Raw genomic sequence first — 21,076 nt, 5'->3', positions numbered from 1 at the left:
CAAGAAACCAATTCAAACAAATTAGGCAATTAACATCTCTGAAGTCATAGGACAAAAAAATGTTAGTAGGTTACAAATTGCTGTAATGAGACAGAGACCCAGTGTCTTTGTCCAGACCATAATTTTTAGTGTCCAGCAGAGTTATGAATTTAAATTCCCAGGCTCGTCTTTAAAGGTGTTATGCAGGTTTCCTGTTAGGCCGAGGCCGAGAGGTAAGTTATAGAGTGATGGCTTTGTGAGAAGTGTTTGCCTATGGGTGATCTAGTGTAGTTATCTTTTATAATTATTCGGTGTGAGTTCATTCGGCGCATACTAATTGTTTCATTTCATCCACAGTTGTTGTTGTTGGGACATTTGATGCACTGGATGAGGTACACCACATGCTGTGACAGGCATGTCTAGGACCCATGCATCTTGAAAGGTGTGTTATGGGGAATATTGAACATTGCAGCAGCGTAGATACATTTGCAGGCTTTGCATCTGTTGTTATGGCAAGATATGGTGCTGCTTTGAGTTGGTGTGTCCTGGTCTGTGGGGAGCTTGCTTCTAATGATGAAGGTCAGAAGAAGGGGTTCAGGAAAGTTTTCTTTCAGGTTGTGGTCCCTGTCAAGTATGGGTTGTAATTGTTTGATGATATCCCATGTGGGGTCATTAGTGACATCTAGGGGTATGTGGTCAATGTTTTTTTCCTTTACTGAAGCAGGTTCTGCTGGGGTGTGTCATACAGCCGCCTTCTCCTCTATTTTGAAAAGCCATCTGCTGTTCAGACTTTCATTCCGGAGTGCACAGACTGAATTTCACATAGTGACCATGTCCTGGTTCACACAGAGAAAAGTGAGAATGAAAAGAGAACAGAACACCAGAATGACAAAAGAAAGTGTTGTTAAAAAGGAAAGGGTGGGCGAGTAATAGAGAGAAAAGGGGATACAGAAATAAGATGACAAAATAACTTTGGTTATTGTATTTAATTGTATTTATTTACAGTCTCATTTTAGTGTAATTCCTTATATCCTAGATGATTGGTGGGCAAATTGTTTAGCCTGAGGGCCACATCTGGGACTAGAAATTGTACAGCGGGCCATGAATGCTCACAAAATTGCGGTTAGGGTGCAGGAGGGGGTGCGGGCTCTGGTTGGGGGTGCTTGCTCTGGGGTGGGGCCAGAAATTAGGAATGCAGGATGCAGGAGGGGGCTCTGGGCTGGGGTGGAGGATAGGGGGGCTGAGGGCTATGGCTGGGGGTGCAGGCTCTGGGGTGGGGCTGGGGATGAGGAGTTTGGGGTATAGGAGGGTGCTCTGTGCTGGGACTGAGAGGTTCGGAGGTTGGGAGGGGGATCAGGGCTGGGACAGGGGGTTGGAGTGCGGGAAGAAGTGCAGGGGTTCGAAGGGTAGGAGGGGGATCAGGGCTGGGGCAAGGGATTGGGGTATGGGGAGAGGCTCGGGGTGCAGGCTCCGGGCAGCGCTTACCTCAAATGGCCCCCCGAAGCTGCAGTATGTCCCTTCTCCAGCTCCTACACGGAGGCATGGCCAGGCAGCTCTGCACGCTGCCCCGTCCTCAGGCACTGCCCCTACAGCTCCCATTGGAGCGCTAGAGGGCACCATTGGAGCGGGGCCATTGGAGCACATAGGAGCTGGAGAGGGGCTATGCCGCATCTTTGGGGAGACATGTGGAGTGGCCACCGGACCTGCACCCTGGCTGGAGTGCCGAAGCAGGGCATGCCCCAGACCCCACCCCCCAGTGGGAGCTCGAGGGCTGGTTTAAAACAGCTGTTGGGCCCGATGTGGCCTGCAGGCTGTAGTTTGCCTGCCCCTGTCCTAGATCTTTGTACATTCTGGACAAAACTAATGGAAATGGTTATGTTGAACGCTTATAATATTAATATTTTTGTTTCTATTCTATAGTTAAATAATTGGCCAAATGGCAAAGAACGTAACCTAGAATTCACCAGAAAACAGACACCCCTCCTTAAATTGTCCCTTGAATTATTTTCTTTTTTTAATTAATTATGATTATTATTTGTATTGTGATATCATTCAGAGGCCTCAGCTAAGGATCAGGGCTCCCTTGTGCTGGGCACTGTACATTGGATATAACAAAAAGAGATAGTCTCTGCTTCAAAGAGCTTACAGTCTAAATATAAGATGGGATACAACAGGTGGCTACAAGAAACAGATGTGGGGAGCACAAGTTAATAGTTAGATGATTATGATTAGTGTAAAAAGCACCAGTCACAGCACACCAGCTGCCCAGCCATTCACAAGTGGCATCAAAATAATAACAACATGATAATATGTTGACAACTTTGTCCAGATTCCAAGATAGCAGAAGGCTTCATTTCCCAGGCAGCCAAGGAGGCTGAGGGAGTTCTGAAGATACCCATTTTTATATAAGGTATGTGAGATAAGTTTGACAGTCCCAAACAATCATCTCATTGACCCATCGTAAAATCAGAAGGCTGGCCCTCTGTATAATAGTGCCGTCCTAGTGGAAAGGAATATGTTAAGTTTAGGGGATAGAGTGGACAGAAAAAATTGCACTCCAAAACGCTAAGGCCAGCTTTGTGTACATAGTGACATTCTCAATCATACAAGGCATACATCATATTGATATTTATGACGAACATCCTGAGGAGTTGCTGCCGAATGGCTAGGCAGCAGTTCTGCGGAAAAGGACCTAGGGGTGACAGTGGACGAGAAGCTGGATATGAGTCAGCAGTGTGCCCTTGTTGCCAAGAAGGCCAATGGCATTTTGGGATGTATAAGTAGGGGCATAGCGAGCAGATCGAGGGACGTGATCGTTCCCCTCTATTCGACACTGGTGAGGCCTCATCTGGAGTACTGTGTCCAGTTTTGGGCCCCACACTACAAGAAGGATGTGGATAAATTGGAGAGAGTCCAGCGAAGGGCAACAAAAATGATTAGGGGTCTAGAGCACATGACTTATGAAGAGAGGCTGAGGGAGCTGGGATTGTTTAGTCTGCAGAAGAGAAGAATGAGGGGGGATTTGATAGCTGCTTTCAACTACCTGAAAGGGGGTTCCAAAGAGGATGGCTCTAGACTGTTCTCAATGGTAGCAGATGACAGAACGAGGAGTAATGGTCTCAAGTTGCAATGGGGGAGGTTTAGATTGGATATTAGGAAAAACTTTTTCACTAAGAGGGTGGTGAAACACTGGAATGCGTTACCTAGGGAGGTGGTAGAATCTCCTTCCTTAGAGGTTTTTAAGGTCAGGCTTGACAAAGCCCTGGCTGGGATGATTTAACTGGGAATTGGTCCTGCTTCGAGCAGGGGGTTGGACTAGATGACCTTCTGGGGTCCCTTCCAACCCTGATATTCTATGATTCTATGAGTTGATCAAACCAGGCATTGTGTCATTTATAAAACCTACCCGGAATAGTGCAGCATGCTGCTGCCGCTACTGCCGATGCAGACGTCATGGCCACTCTCACACGTGCAATACACAAGCACCAGCATTTTAGCTTCATGCCACTGAGGATGCCCTTACGTTGGATCCATCAGGATGTTGACATAGAGAAAGGAACTAGAATTTGAGTCATAGGGTGGATTCTACTTGTTCTTTCTCAGGGACAACATACATGCTCCCATGCCTGCTGAGAAAGACAAGCATTTGCCTTGAGAAATAAGGGGAAGTTTCTTAAAAATATATAAAAATTTAAAAAAAGACCTCTGGCCGATAGGCTCTGACTGACTGAAGTTGGTTTTAAATAAAACAAAGAGAATGTCTTAAAATGTGCCAACATGGCCCTTTTTACCCCACATACCAGTGTTATCTCAAAAATTAAGGTCTACATAAAGCCAGGTGCAAAAATTAAAATTGTGGTCAGCAAGAAGGAGGGGAAGAAATAGGGAGGAAAGGCCTTGGAGAAAAGGGAGGTTGTATATCTTGTCTGGACTGGTGAATCTTGCCCATATGCTCAGGGTTTAGCTGATCACCATATTTGGGGTCGGGAAGGGATTTTCCTCCAGGGCAGATTGGAGGAAACAGAGGTTTTTCGCCTTCCTCTGTAGCATGGGGCACGGGTCACTTGCTGGAGGATTCTCTGCTCCTTCAAGTCTTTAAACCACGATTTGAGGACTTCAATAGCTCAGACATAGGTGAGAGATTTTTCGCAGGAGTGGGTGGGTGAAATTCTGTGGCCTGCGTTGTGCAGGAGGTCAGAGTAGATGATCATAATGGTCCCTTCTCACCTTAGTATCTATGAATCTACGGACTAAGACTGGAAATAAGGATAAACTGTCTCAAATTGGTTTTTAGCTCTAGTCAGTAATTAGCAATGATATCACTTGTTCGTTAAAGAATATAAAAAAGGAAACTCTTAAAAGGTTCATTGCTAATACCTGCTTGAGCACTTTGGAGCCGGCGAATATGGGTCGGAGCACCCCTGGGTTTAGCCCGCTTGTAAGTATATTGACCAAATGCTTATAAATGTTGTGTTACTGTTTGGATGTAGTACTATGCTTATTATTTAGGCTTTTTAGTCACGTTTAGAGCAATTGTATAGACACCATTTGGTATTTAGATTTACTAAAGGAATTCATGGTTAAATTCATGTTGTGGTACTATCTTGCATAAATAATAATAATTCCAAAAAAAGGGACAGGATTTCACCATTGGCTGAGACCCTGGGGGGGTTTCACCTTCCTCCGCAGCGTGGGGCATGGGTCACTTGCAGGTTTAAACTAGTGTAAATGGTGGATTCTCTGTAACTTGAAGTCTTTAAATCATGATTTGAGGACTTCACCCTGAGGTTATGAGACTATTATAGGAATGCATGGATGAGGTTCTGGGGCCTACAATGTGCGCAAGGTCAGACCATTAGATGATCATGATGGTCCCTTCTGACCTTAAAGTCTATGAGTCCAGGAAAGAAGGTAATAAAATGCAGTAAACCATTGTTTGCCAATCAGACAGATACATGGACTAAATTCTATTTCCCTGGATTTTTCCAGTTAGATCAGTGAGCTCAACTGAAATACAGTCCTCTACATTTGATAATGAAACTGAAATGACTGCTCATGAGATGAGCTGAACGTCCAGGGCATATTGAACAAGGCCCTGCCAGTCAGGAGCATAGTAGAAATCCCCTATAACTTCACCTATGTGTTCATGTGGATACGTCCCTATAAGCCAAGTTTTAATTAAAAATACAATACGGATAATTTCCTGATAAAAATCATGTGAATCATAGAAAAATAAATCAATATAAAAGCACATGTGGCCTATTTGTGGGCACCAACTGAATTCTAACAAACAGACTGGGTTGATGGACACACCTTAAAACTCAAACCCGATTTTAAGTACTTTCTAAATGGAACAGTTTTTTATTTCAAACAAATGGGTCCCCTCTTGAGGAAAGCACATAAGCATGGGTTTAAGTCCATGCCACTTCAGGACAGAATTTAAGAACTGACTTCAGCATGTTTAAAATTAAGCACATGCTTAAATGCTGTCCTGAATGGGATTCTTTCATGAACTGAGACCTAAATAAAAATATAATTTAATGAGCACAAAGTAAATTGCTTTGCTTCATAATTAAAATAAACACATATAAAACCAATCCAGATAATGGCTGTATTTATAATCTCAGAAGGCACAAGCATCTTTTGTTTTACTTAATCTTTTAAATATTCCAAAATCCTAAGAGAGGTGATATATCATGTCAGTAACTTCAAAGTTTTTCTAAAAATCTTTTGTACAAATATTTTGCAATTTTAGCAGCTACAGAAGTAAAATATAAATCAAAAGTCTTATTCAAAGACGTCAGTGTCAGTTTCCCCGTATGTTATCATCATCTTATTTTCTCATAAGGATTTATCCTGTTTCCTCATGACTTAGTAATTTCCTAGATTATTTGAAAGACTGGCTTCTAAAAATGTATTTAATACAACCTTCTTTGATCTCTAGTATATGCATAGTTATACATGGTGTAATGCTTTATCCTGCACTCCCATACAGGCAAAAATCAGCAGAAGTTTTGTCTCCATACTGACACAAAAGTTACACCAATTAAGGACACTTTCTTACTGGGGCAATTGATATGGTTGAAACATTTTGTAAGGCAACATGGATGCTACTGCTAGCGGCGTAATTTCCAGCTTAGGTATACACACACTTGCTAGCTTTGCCTATCATAGAATATCAGGGTTGGAAGGGACCTCAGGAGATCATCTAGTCCAACCCCCTGCTCAAAGCAGGACCAATCCCCAATTTTTCCCCCAAATCCCTAAATGGCCCCCTCAAGGATTAAACTCACAACCCTGGGTTTAGCAGATCAATGCTCAAACCACTGAGCTATAAAGGTTCTACTCTCTGAACTTGAATTTCTTGATAATGCAAGAATGTGAGGCAAAACCACTAACATTTATTTTTCATCCTAATGTTAGTCCCACAGGACTGGGAATGATCTGAGTTCTCAACTCCCCCACAAGCTTGTGTAATGACATTGGAGAAGATATTTAATAACTTTGGCCTATGTCCACAAAGGGACTTAAGCATTGCAATATTCAGTGTCACAATGCCTAACTTTTTGGTGCCTAGAAAAACCACTGGAACAAGAATGGGATCCATAAAGCCTGAGTTAGGCGCCTAGACTCCCTATACAATGAATGGGGAGAGACAGATGCCTAAGCATGCCATCCACAAAGCCACCTCACTATGCAGGGAGCTAACTAAACTAGACATGGGAGATGATGATGAGAGAGGTGGGTTCTAAACCCTCCCATGGAGATTGGTGCCTAAATCCAGGATTCAGGGCACCACCTATTTGTGCTTGTAATCCACAGCCAGGAACCCTTCTCCTGGAGTCTTGTGGGTTAGGTGTCCAAGTTTCTTGTGAGCATGAGTTAGGCGCCTATCTCACTCCACACAAAATGGCCAGAGGAGAAGCAGGAGGAGCCACTGCCCACCTAATAACTTTTAGCCCAGTGGTTAGAACACTCATCTGGGGTATGGGAGACACCAGTTCAATTCACCCCTCCGCCTGAGTGGAAGAAAGGATTTAAAGAAGGCTCTCCCACAGCACACAGAAGAGTGATCTAACCACTGAGCAATAGGATATCCTGATGTGGGGTGCCCTCAATTTTTCCCTGTTGAGCTGTTCCCCTGTGGGTAACTAATTAAAGATTCCCTGGAACAAGGGGACTGAACCTGCAGGGTCTCCCACTTTTCAGGTGCGTGCTTTAAACACCAGGTTACGGAGTCATCCTGACTCTTTTTGTTTCTCTGGACCAATGAGTCTAAGTATTTCTCCACAGTGGGAGAAAAAAGATTTGAACAGGGGTCTCCCTGCCCTTCTGGCAGAGAGGAATTGAACCTGGGTCTCTCATATCCCAGGTGAGTGCTCTAACCCACTGGGCTAAAGGTTAGCAGGTACCAATCCCCTTCTTCTGGTCAGATTTTTAAATGGGACCCAATCTGGTAGGTGGCCTCTGAGTATGTCTACTGGATCAGGACCTGGAGGCAAGATAAGAAAAAGAATGGCTTTCTTCCTCTGGTTTGTGAATCACTCTGGAGCTTAGGCAGGAGAAAGGGGCTCAGGTGAATCATAGAATATCAGGGTTGGAAGGGACCTCAGGAGGTCATCTAGTCCAATCCCCTGCTCAAAGCAGGAGCAATCCCCAACTAAATCATCCCAGCCAGGGCTTTGTCAAGCCTGACCTTAAAAACTTCTAAGGAAGGAGATTCCACCACCTCCCTAGGTAACGCATTCCAGATCTTCACCACCCTCCTAGTGAAAACTTTTTTCCCCAACCTAAACCTCCCCCACTGCAACTTGAGACCATTACTCCTCGTTCTGTCATCTGCTACCACTGAGAACAGTCTAGATCCATCTTCTTTGGAACCCCCTTTCAGGTAGTTGAAAGCAGCTATCAAATCCCCCCTCATTCTTCTCTTCTGCAGACTAAACAATCCCAGTTCCCTCAGCCTCTCCTCATAAGTCATGTGTTCCAGTCCCTTAATCAGTTTTGTTTCCCTCCGCTGGACTCTTTCCAATTTTTCCACATCCTTCTTGTAGTGCGGGGCCCAAAACTGGACACAGTACTCCAGATGAGGCCTCACCAATGTCGAATAGAGGGGAGTGATCATGTCCCTCAATCTGCTGGCAATGCCCCTACCTATACAGCCTCAAATGCCGTTAGCCTTCTTGGCAACAAGGGCACACTGTTGACTCATATCCAGCTTCTCGTCCACTGTAACCCCTAGGTCCTTTTCTGCAGAACTGCTGCCTAGTCATTCGGTCCCTAGTCTGTAGCGGGGCATGTGATTCTTCCGTCCTAAGTGCAGGACTCTGCACTTGTCTTTGTTGAACCTCATCAGATTTCTTTTGGCCCAATTCTCTAATTTGTCTAGGGCCCTCTGTATCCTATCCCTACCCTCCAGTGTATCTACCTCTCCTCCCAGTTTAGTGTCATCTGCAAACTTGCTGAGGGTGCAATCCACACCATCCTCCAGATCATTAATGAAGATATTGAACAAAACTGGCCCGAGGACCGACCCTTGGGGCGCTACACTTAAAACCGGCTGCCAACTAGACATGGAGCCATTGATCACTACCCGTTGAGCCCGACAATCTAGCCGACTTTCTATCCACCTTCTAGTCCATTCATCCAGCCCATACTTCTTTAACTTGCTGGCAAGAATACTGTGGGAGACCGTGTCACAAGCTTTGCTAAAGTCAAGGAACACGTCCACTGCTTTCCCCTCATCCACAGAGCCAGTTATCTCGTCATAGAAGGCAACTAGATTAGTCAGGCATGACTTGGCCTTGGTGAATCCATGCTGACTGTTCCTGATCACTTTCCTCTCCTCTAAGTGCTTCAGAATTGATTCCTTGAGGACCTGCTCCATGATTTTTCCAGGGACTGAGGTGAGGCTGACTGGCCTGTAGTTCCTCTGTTCTCACTAGAGTGAGGCAGCAGTCCACATGTACAGAGACAGAAAATCAGGTGCCTAGGGAACTTGTAGTGCAAATATTTCGGCATCAGGTGAGTTTAGGCACCTACAGGATTAGACAGCAGCCAAAAATGGGGAGGTAAGTACCTAAGTACCTTTGTGGATTTGGGCCTTTGTGCCTCAGATTCCCTATCTGCAAAATGGAGGTAAATATTAACCTAAATCACAGGGACGGTGTGACACTTATTCAAGTGCTGTGAGATTCTCAGATAGAAAGTGCTACACAGGAGAAGTACAAAGTGTTATTGTGCTTCCCCTCAGTAGATTGCTGTACAAACATTCACTAACTATCCATAGCCAATTTTCTTGCATTATAAAAAGAGGAGAGAACGATTACACTCTGAAGTTTGATTTGGTTCCAATATGCATATGAAGCTTTAACCTGTGATGAGTCACTTTTACTTCTTTTCTAAGGGAGCGAATTTCAGGATGATCTAGTCTAGCTAGCCCCTTGTCAAAGTGACAGGGCTAGCTGAACCTCTGATCCCTCCTGGTCTGAGTGCATTCTCCTCAGGTCTCTTACCTTCACGTCTCTCAGGTTGGAACCCAGCGATTCTCGCATTCAGTGTGGGCTTTAGTACCCAACTGTTCTTATGCTGCAGGTCCAACTGAGGTCAGGAATTTCCAGTTCTTTCCTTTGGGAGCTTGTGACCAATAAACTTAAATGACACAAAACCCTTCTTAAAACAAAGGTATTGTTTGTTTAACCACAGGAACAAAGCAGAGTACGGGAAAGAAAATATTTAAAAACAACAACACATCTGCATGCATATCTATCTTACCAAAAGCCTAACAATCCTCTTGTGGGACCCCTGTAGCTTTTCCCGAGATCCACACAGCAGGATCTAGTGTCTCCTTAACTCAAAAACCTGATTCTGCTTGATGGCATGTGTCTCTTTTTAAACCTTCCTCAGGGTCTTATTTATTATTTATATTCCCATCCCCATTGCACAGGAACCAAGTCTTTCCTGGGAAAACCTGTCTGGCAGGCCCAGCAGGAAGATGAACTGGGGCGTCACAGGGAATGGCTCTTGCACTCTTTAAGTGTTTGCTCAGAGGTATAAATCTGGATCTACCTCCATCCTTTCTGTGTGGATTTCCTGACAACCAGGCCATTGAATTAACTCAATATATGCATATAGTAGACATCGCCATAACCCAGTCAAGATACAGTATTCGTAAATTATTGGAGTTCCAGATCCATCCATACACCTAGCCATTTCTCCCCCCCTTGACCAAGTATCACTAAATCAACATTTCCCTTATTGAGTTCTTGCCTCCACTGGTCCTGTGCTCCTTCAGCATATACAGACTCAGAGTAATAATATAGTATAAATTTTCATCTTGACACTTAAATTCTTGTAATGATCTTGGCAATTTCATAAGGACTTGCCCCATAAATTATCCAAGTCTCTATTTAGGGATATGAATATGGGGATGGAGAACGGTGGGCCTTATCATTTCAACAGAGATATTCTCAGGCTGTCTTATTTCCATGCTGCGGATCCTCTCTATAAGCAGCAGTCAAGAGGTGGCCACCTGTGTGGAGAATACAGTGGAGCTACACTGCTTGTATCTGAAGTTAATGGGAGTTGGAAACAAAACCCATGTAAAATTGTCCACACTTTAAGTTGTAACACTTTAATTAAATTGCTGCAACACCATAACTTTAGTTAAACTGATGCAACTTTGTATGTAGTCCTTCAGACTCTGTATTTTAATGTGTCTGGGCATGCCTGTCACATTAGGATCCCCGTCTCCGTTGGAAACTCTATATCCAACTGTAATACAAATAATAAGCAAAATAAATGTGTGTGTCACATTTCCCCTTTTTGGAATGTTTGAAAACTCGTCACCTATTTTTAAAGCACACTGTAGAATATGAAATAAAACCCACACTTTCAACAAATTAAATTAATTAGGGGTCAAATTAAGATAAAATAAAATAAATCTGGAGTTAAAAAAAAGTGGTCAGATTTAAAATTCATGCAAATTTTGCTCAGACTCCGTGTCCTTTGATTGCTTTTGCGAGATCACACCATGGGCTGAGTCAAAGCACAAACACTAACAAGAGAAATACAAATAGCTCTAATCCAGGGCTCAGACTCAAAGTCTCAGGACCCCGACCCAGGGTCCCAGGACCTCACGTGGCTGGAAGGTCTGAGCTTGGTCAATCTAAGACCAAGGGTTCAAGCCCTGTTGCTTTGCAGTGTAGACAGAGCCTCATTGGACTTGGGCAATGGGACTCTGCCAAAAGTTTTTCACAGTCCCATGGACCAACTTTCTTTGTTCTCTGGACAAAATTCTGGTGGACAGTCAAGTTTTCCCACACTGCACCCACAAACAAGGGGCTAGAGTGGCCACATTTTGGGAGGATGCTAGGAAGTCTGAGACATGGTTGGTTGGATTTAGGCCCTCATAACACAGTGTAGACACTGGATTCTCAGATTCGGACACAGGGTTCAACAGTTCCTAGTGGGTGGTTACAAATGAAGGTATATGCTCAAGCTCTAGGCTTACACTGCAATGTAGACACATACCCTTAGTAAATTTCTCATTATACAACTGACCATGCACTATTACCCAGTTTCTACCACTCACTCATGGTTAATTGTACCCCTTTATTTGGGTAATTGATCAATCTATGGTTTTAGATGCACAGTTGTAAATATGTATGCTGTTGGTAAAATGCATATAATAGGTTTTAAAGTTAATAGTGGATTGGATACCTCAGCAGCAAATGTCCATTTAGAATCACATTTAGAAAGAGAGAGAAAAAAATATGCAGGTTAAAAATAGTTGGTGGGTAGCACAGTGTTAACATTCTTTCCACTTTAACTACCCATTTAATGAAGGGCTTATGTGTGAATTTCCCAGATGTTTGAGGTTTTAGTGTTTTATCTTCAGTTGTATAATTATTGGAGGTGATTGGAATCCATCTCCCCCACCCCCTTGTTGCAGAACATTTTGACAAAAACAGGAGGGAAACCAGGTTTTCATCAAAAAAACAAAAACCTTGGAAACCAAAAAGTGTGGGGAAGGCAGGGCTTCAGATTTTCAACAAAAAGTTTAAATATTCCATGGAAACCAGATAGTTTTTTGGTCCAAAACCCAGCCAGCCCTAATATTCATAGGCTTGACAGCCACATTGGACCCTTCTGAACCCTACCTGGAAGGGACCATCTTTCAATTCACAAAGAAAGCAAGCTATCCCTGTATCATAAAGCCCCTACTCTCCCCTTCTTTCACATGGTTCTCTGTGGATTTAGGTATCTATACTTGGCCTGTGGAAGAGCAGTATGTCAGCAGGGGAAGAAATGGGTCAGCCAGGTTCTCCTTCCACATTATTGTGCATTTTAGGTGGGGCTTATGTGTTGCTGTAGGCCTTTTGTCAGTCCTCTACATTGGGATAAATTCATCCTTACTGAAGAATGGGGGGAGACATGGTGCTAAATAGGAAATAGGAAGTGTGATTTTTCAAATGGCCACAAATCCTGCCATACTGTACTGTCTACTAATGTTAGGAGCTGCAGTAAAAAATTCATAATACGTGTTTGTTGATGTGTGCTAACATAAGACTTTAGCTATAATTACTTACTTATGTTTAAAACATGGCATATGGAAGATATGGAGCTTTCAGAAAATATTAAAACAGATTCAGGATTTCTATATTGGTTAACAGGAAATCCATCCTCCTCTATTGATATAGTAAGGAATGCTTTGAAATACGCACAAAGAATAGCTACCGCTAGCAGACACACACACACGATTTTTTTTTTTAAAAAGCCAGCCTTAAAAAAAACAGTGTGCAGTAATTAAAATAATTAAAGACTATCATATTGGAGACATCTATATAAAGTCATTTTCAGTTCATATGCAGCCTTAGAAGAGTCTATGTGATTAGGCAGTCAGAAGAAAGTCTGGCAAACTCCAGCTAAACTGAGTTAATGGGACGTGACAGATTTACGTGTGTGAGATATAATGTATACTCCAAAGGTTAGCACTAGCAGCCATAAAACATCTTAAAACTCGATCCTGCAAAAAATATTTTTTTTAGATTTGTCAGCAAAAGCAATCCATGTTTATTCCATTTTTCACAAAAATCCTTAGAGTTAGCAGCGTACATCACTTTTGGATGTCAATCTACTCATTATAACAAACATTTCAGATGCAGCATGTAAACCAACATTCATTTGCCACAATTCGTATTCATTAAAATGAATTGTCAACATTTCAAAATCATTTTAATAGCAAAATTGACTTTGTGATTCTGTATCTCTTTAGACTAGTCTTTGGCAAACTGTGAAATCTGTGTACAGTTTCTATGGTAAATCATCGAACTCTGTCATGCATCTCTATGATTTAATAAAATTCTTAGGCCCAGTCCTGATGTCATTTAATTCAGCAGGTGTTTTGACATTGACTTTAGTAGGAAGAAGATTGGGACCCTATGGCTAAAGACACTACATGATGGTGTACCAGATAAACAGTTACACTGTTGAGATTCACACATTTAAAAAAAAAAAAAGAGCACCTGTAATACCCTCTTTACTCCTTTGCCTTTGATTATAGCTTTGTTCTTGATTATTTTTCCTCCTTTATCTGCATAAAATACAAAGTTTTGTTATTAGGGGCCTGATCCAGTTTCCTTTGTAGTCAACGATTTTCAGTGGAAGTTAGATTAGGCCCTGGATAAGCACTGGGAATGCGCATGTCAATGATATCTTTTAAAACTATTTACCCGATATTTTTAAATGAATAACTGAGTTGCTTTAATAAAGATTTCAAGTTATTCTCTAAACACAGAAAATCTGTAATGTTCATGTACATTCTGGTAGCCCCTAAATTAAAAGAAAAGCACAAAGTACATGGTTTGCTCAAGTAATAGGCCAACATCATTAATTTTGTAGTTATTGTAATAAGAGTCATAGCTGAAGTTTTGGCGGCTTTATTGAGTCAGTATCTAACTAAAACCACCCGTTTAAACCTTATGGGATTATGCAATAAAGTTTCATATTACATCCTGTACTAATTTTAGTGAACCCAACGTAAGCCACTGAAGAGGTGAAAACCATCATTGTCAAAGACAATTTTGGCTGTTATGCAGAAGGCATCTGGCAGCAAAGAATCCGTCTCCATAGAGAAATAAAGATGTCTGGCTTTGGTGATATTTTCATTAGTGAGAATCAGGGTGTCTTTTTTACATTTCATTTAAAATTGGTCATTATTGATGAAATGACCTCAACGTATTCATATCTTCAAAGACCCACCAGTCAAAACTGTCTTTTTACCCTTCTTATATCTGGTGCTATAATCTTCAGCATAACTAATTAAAACAGTACTAAGAGAACAATGAGAATTTATTCTCTAATTTATCACCACAAATTGTGCACACATACAGCTATTTGTTAATTGTAGCCAATCCTGATACTTTCCATCATTTCATTGCAAACAAATGGACTGGATACCATAACATGGACAAAGAAAATGTTAAAGAAAAAACCTACACACAAAAACAATCAATGAACAAAACAGAAATTACTCAGCCCACCCATCCAATTTTGTTTTAGAATACTTAATTAGTCCTCAGATGAATACTGTTACTGTGACATAAAATAATTGGAAATTCATGCACTGCTGGAGTTTAATGCAGTTGTACAGCTTTATTCAAAATAATATCAGATACCTATAAATGCCCTCAGATCCACTGGCATTTTATTGAGACATTTTCTTTTACTGACTGCCTGACTTTCTATTTCATGCTGATCAGATGTTTCCAATTACAGATTTTATCAATCATGATGTTCAACCCACCTACATTTACCCTATTTTATTTTCCTACCTTGTGCCAGAGAATGGGGGAGTAGCAGTGGAGACGATTGCAGTAGTGTCAGGGTTAGATAGATTGCAGTAGTGTCAGAGTGCACAATAAGTGATACCAGAGCCCCTCACCCAATGCTACTGCCCCTTCTCCATCTTAGAAGGGACACACACCCTACCTTTTCTAAAGCCAAGGCTGCAGAGGTATCCAACATTGACAGCTTCCAGAAGATAAATATGGGCCTAGCATGGAGACTGCTCCTGAGGGCAAGCAAACTTGAGACCTGATCAGGGAAAGAAGGGATTTGGGTTCCACACCAGCCACTGATTTGAGCAGGTCCGAGGGTTCACCTTCTTGTTCAGCAACCTGGCAGTGTAAGTAGCTGGGCTGAGGGAAACCAGCAGAGCCCAGGGAGCACCACTCAGAATATTAAAGCAACATCCTTTAACCCTGCTGCATGTCTTAGGAAGTGTGCATGTCTGCATGCTTCCAAGCTACTACAAGTCATTTGTTGTACAGGGGAGCAGCCTGAGACATGCATGCTTCCTAAGACATGCAGCAGTGTTAAAGGATGTTGCTTTAATATTCTGAGTGCCCCATGTGTGCATTTTAAAATGTGCATGATACCAATGCATGCCTTATAAATACAGCGCTCTGCCCCGTAAATCTGCCTCTTTCTAGCTCTGCAAACTTCCTCAGACATCAGCTGCTGCTTTGTGTCTGTGGGGCTATTTGCAGGCTTCCTCATTCAGCAAGAGATTTTAGGAATATCCTCAGTGTGTTAACAAAAAAAAAAGAAGAAATGGGTGACCATGGACAGGATATAAGATCAAATATTAAATTTAATTTACACATTCAATTTCTTTAAAAACTGAAAGCATTTTTCATTAGCTTAGGTTTGTGGCATTCTTGATCAAAGGTAGTTCGAACGACTTATGCTACTGTGTTATTTTTATTATGTATTTGTATTATGGTAGCACTTATGGTCCCCAATTATACATCAGGGCTCCATTGTGCTAGGCACTGTACAGACACAGAACAAAGACAGTACCTGTCTACAAAAGCTTATGATTAAGTGACCTGCCTCTTCCACTTCTCTTGCTCATTTGAAACACTATCCTACTCCCACTGAGGTCAACGATAAAATGCTTATTGATTTTAATAGTACAGAAACAGATCCGTGCAACAGAGGAACATAGACATCACTATATTGGATCAGACCTGAGGACTATATACTCTGATATCCTGTGTCTAATGGTGTCCAGTACTACATGCTTCAGAGGAAGATAGAACCACCATAATGAGCAGTGTGGATGCATAATGGAATATGCAGCCCAGAGGCAAAGTTTCTTGCTAGTTCATATCAGTTAAAGTTGCACTGGCCCCGAAGCCTGCAGGTTCATATCCATTCTATCCTTTTCTTGTCTAATGTGGACTGTGGATGGTCTCATTATCCATATAAATGGAAAATTATTTTTTTAAAATCACACTATGCTCTTAGCTTCTGCGATACCTCATGGCAATGAGTACCACAAATTAATCAGACATTAAGTAGAGAAGTATCTCTACTTATCAGCCTTGAACTTGCTACCTTTCAATTTTATCTTTGTTTTTGTACAATGAGAAAGGGTAAACAGAAGTATCTGATTTATCTTCTCTAGCCAATTCATTCAATAATTTTGTATACCTCTAGGTCTCCTCTTATTCATTTCTCCCTAAACTAAACAGTCACAATCTTTTCAAACTCTCTTCAGGATCATGCTTGAGCCTGAGGTGCTGAGCCTCTCTTGTGAGGAGCTAAGTACTATCCATTCCGGTTGAATCCACTGGGAGATAAATGACACAGCTCCATTACAGGATATACATTTTCCAAATGTAAAAAGAATAAAAAGCCAAAAATAAACAAATACATTTATAATCATCTAACCAAAGGTTTTTACCTTTGCTCTGCAAAAATGCTGCATATATATTGAGAACATATTGGTGATGCTATCTGTATTACCTCTGCTGAAGAAAAGGTCAACAGCTCTATCACACTTCTTACGTTTTAAAGTGTTTCACAATTTTCACTGTTACGTATCAATTTTTGGACAGAAAATACAATTTCATGACAGGCAACCTTATCCCTGTCAGCAAGAGATGTGCTTTTGAGCTGTACATCAAAATGAAATACATTCTCTATAATTCTTTCACTGTTACCAGGGTGGAATAACATATCTTCATTAAATGTCAAGTATTTACCTCAGAAGACTGAAGAAATACTACAAAATAAAGTTATAGGACTAATATACGAAAAACTGATGATAACATAAGATTACTTACACCAAGGTAAAATTGAAAAATGTTTTGAATAAAGAACATTTTTGCAGCAACTGGTCTTAAACAGTGCCTACTGAATATTTTCACACTGTAATAGCTCTTTACAGACATTATCTTCTGTTTTCCTCCCCCGAAAAACCAAAATAAAATATTTCTTTTGCTGGAAGTAGATATCAATCCCATGAAGTTATCTACAGACCCTGAAAGTGAGAACATATAGTATTATAGCATAATTAATAAAATATGTAGCCCTGATCTAAACTTTTCCCATGTTACCATACACCATCTAACACCTCTGAATCACATCATAGCAACTCAAAAATTATCTTTTTTGGGAGGGGCACAGGGGAAATTCTCTCATTTCATCTCTCTTTATAGTTTTACTTCTTGTATGTCCTTCCCTTGCCCGTAGCTTATGGTTAAATTCAACCCTATTTATGTAAACACTAAATAACAAAAACAAACACTTTTACTAAAACCAATGCACTTCTTGATGGCTTCTTTTATCTATTCCTTAGTTTTCTGTGGCCAAAGATTGAGGCAAGAGAAGGTTGATTCTCCGGTAATACAAACACTGGGAATCTTGGCCAGCAGTAGCAAAGAGGATTTTGCTACACCATTTATATATGGATTACCCATAACTTTTGCTTTTTTCCTCTAACTCTCAGGAAATCACTTCTGCCTGACATGGCACATAACTTGCTCCCCAGAAGTAAGTTACTTATCTTACCGCTACTCAAAAAACTTTCACATCACAGCAACATTCTTTGTTTGGGTGGACAGGAATATAACTTCCTGCAGAAATTAATGTCACTCCTGTCTATCTGTTAGTACTCACTATAGCTGGAGTGTACGACTCATCCATTCTTGGGGATGGAACACATCTGTTGCCCAGAATTTGAATGACCTCTAGAACTACTCAAACCTCCAAAATGGTACAGAGATCATCTCTGCAATGGCATTAATTTACATCAGATGCTTTTATTTAAATTTAACTTAACTTAGTTAGTCTTAACCTAGATGTCTTATTGCAGGCCCTGAGATGGAATCTTCATGCCCATTGCATGTCCATACCTTGACATTTGAAAAAGTTCAGTTTACTTATTTTTAAAAAAGGAAAAGAAAAAACCCAAAACAAAACAAAACGCCACCTAGCACCCTGATACTGGACTATGTTCCTGCCATTTTGTGTATTCGAAGCCAGATTCCCCCATCTGTGAATATCCAGTGCAGGAGGTTAGCCTGGTGGTGGATACCCAGCATAACATCCGTTCTCCGCTGTCCCTCACAGTCCCTGATGGAGGGGTTTGCTGCTGGCTGGCTGAGAACAGGATGGGGTACAGTATGTCACAGTAGGGAGGGGTGTGCCTGAGCGCTCTGTGCCCCAGCTATTCTAGACCAGTAGAATAAGTCAATAGGCAGCTGTAGAAATTTACAATGTAGATCATATAGAATGCCTAGCTTCTAGCCTGATGTCACTTTTTCTCTCACCTCAGGCTGTTCTTTCTGAGAGGTATAGTTCAGCATCAAAATTTAAGTGTGGCATTTTTAAGTCAAACTGGCATTACTTCCAGAGAAGTCTAATGGACAGCCCAGTGGTCTAATAGCAAAACACTGCATTATCGTGCAAAGGTTCTTTGTTTGGGTTCAGAGATCAATCACAAGCCCTTAGATAAAGTGAGGTTGGGGAGTGCGTCCCAGAGCTATTTAGCAATCTTCTAATTGATGCATGGAACAGCTATAATAGGCTCCACAATTAGTCATACACAAAGACCTTGTCAGCTAGAAGGAAGGTGGTAGGAAGCCTTTGAAGAAGTGAACAGTTAAATAGTGGTAAATGGGGCATCCTAGGGACTTCCAAGAGTGAGGAAGAAAAATTTAGTTTACAGCAATGTTTGTTTCTCATGTCAATGACTTACCTCTAAACCTATGTAGCTCTGAGATGAAGACTTCATCCAGTATAGATACAAATTCATTACTAGATGTTATTTTGAAAACCTAAACTGTAAGATAGGGTAAAATTGAGGATATTTACAGTGTAATGTACAAAGTATTTAAAAATGGTGGATTACTGCAAAGAATGAAATTATGGTGTTTGCAGACACGTAAAGATAATCAGCTCCTCCCAAAGTTTTGCGATCTAACAGTAAATGCGGCTTCTTAAAAAAAAAAGCACACTTCCCAGGAGTAATTAGTGTTGCAGTTTCAGGCACTTATTCTCTGATTGCCTTTCAGTTGCCTCATCTTCTGTGAATTCTGTTTCTTTATTTGGCATCCAGTAGATGTCTTCTATAAAGATATATGTTAGGAACAGAACCATTGAAGGACACAGAATTATAGCTGGAGACTTTCATTTTCTACCTGTTGGAAAATTAATTGAATGTGCACTTTTCTTGCCATTAATGTTCTGTAAAGCTCAATAGTTCATAAGATAATTGAAAGCTGAAAGGCAGAATAAGAAAGGAGATGTGCAATAATGTATACTGGAGATGATTACACATGGTGTTGTTACAGGATGGATGCTTTTAACCAATATAGGAAGACACAATAGTAAAAGACATCTTGTCGTTCAAGGGCTGCTTTTGAACAAATACGTGTTGCTATTTATATTAGTAAAATTGTGACCAACATGCTCACTTCAGTTGCTCATTACCTAAGTCATATTGTCCAACTGAGCCCCCGTCTTACTCCAATATTTATCTAATTTCATATTTTAAACTGAGATGCTGTTAGTCTCCTGCAATGCTTGTTCCTCATGTGGGTAAATTTGTCCACTTGCTCAGATAAATATTCTCACCTCTCCTCTAGACAGGGATAACAAAAATGTTAATCTATAAGGAAGTGTTTCAAGTGTACAAAAAGGAAGAAAATGTACAGAAAATTAATGAGGGGAAAAGAGGAGCAGAAAATATCAAGTACCAAAGCAATCACCAGTTTTCCCTATAATAAATATAAAAACATGTATATTTTGTTCCTATGGCATGTTATGCACAACAGAATGAAATTGGAGTCTAGACACTGCAGGGATAGTCATCCCACACGCTTTAGTGAGCTACTATACATAGATGTGTCAAAGAGGTAAGCAAATAGGTTAGCCATTTTGGTGGTCTCTCTGTGGAAGATAAATTACAATGATACTGCTATTTCTATGATGCTACATACTGCTCTCAGACTGTAGTCCCCATTGACTTCAAGTAGGAATAGTCAGATACTAAGTGAGTGATTCTGTACATACACACCTTAGATTAGATTGATTAGAAAGAATTTGGTTCATATTATGTTTAGATCTTATAAGAAAATTATATTAATCATGAATACATAAATATCCATTATCAATATACTATACAGACCAGGGGTAGGCAACTTATAGCATGCGTGCCAAAGGCGGCACACAAGTGGATTATCAGTGGCACTCACACTGCCCGGGTCCTGGCCACTGGGTCCTGGCCACCGGGTCCTGGGGGCTCCACTGCTGGCCTGGGGTACTGGCCTCCTGCCCTCTGCCAGCTGGGTCCCAGCCGCCAGCCCAGGGCTCTGCAGCTGCCCCCAGCCATGACCCACTGGCCCCAGCCTGGGGCAGTGAGGGGTGCAGATGGGGCACAGCTTAGCACCCCCACCTTAAAAATTGTTCCAGAGCCGCTGTACTGAGATATTTTTAAGTCCTGATTTGCTGCTTACATCACTATTACACCACGTGGAACAGCGCACTGTGTTTGATGTTGAGGTTAGAATGCATGTGCAAGAACCGGAATCAGAATTTTCTGACAGATTTCAAGATTTCCAGCGATTTGGCCCAATGCTTTCTTTTCTAATTAAACCTGAAAAGTTCAACGAACATGACTTGGATTTGTCTGTATTTCAGTGGACGGGTGTTGAAGATTTCAAAATGCAGCTCATTCAGTTAAAAAGCTCAGAATTGTGGGCATCAAAGTTTGGAGATCTGTGGAGTACACTTGAAGCTACAG

This window comes from Natator depressus, chromosome 1 (genome assembly GCF_965152275.1).
Source record: "Natator depressus isolate rNatDep1 chromosome 1, rNatDep2.hap1, whole genome shotgun sequence".
Lineage (NCBI taxonomy): Eukaryota > Metazoa > Chordata > Testudines > Cheloniidae > Natator > Natator depressus.
The sequence above is the reverse complement of the archived record's forward strand: the minus strand, read 5'-3'. Positions refer to the sequence as shown.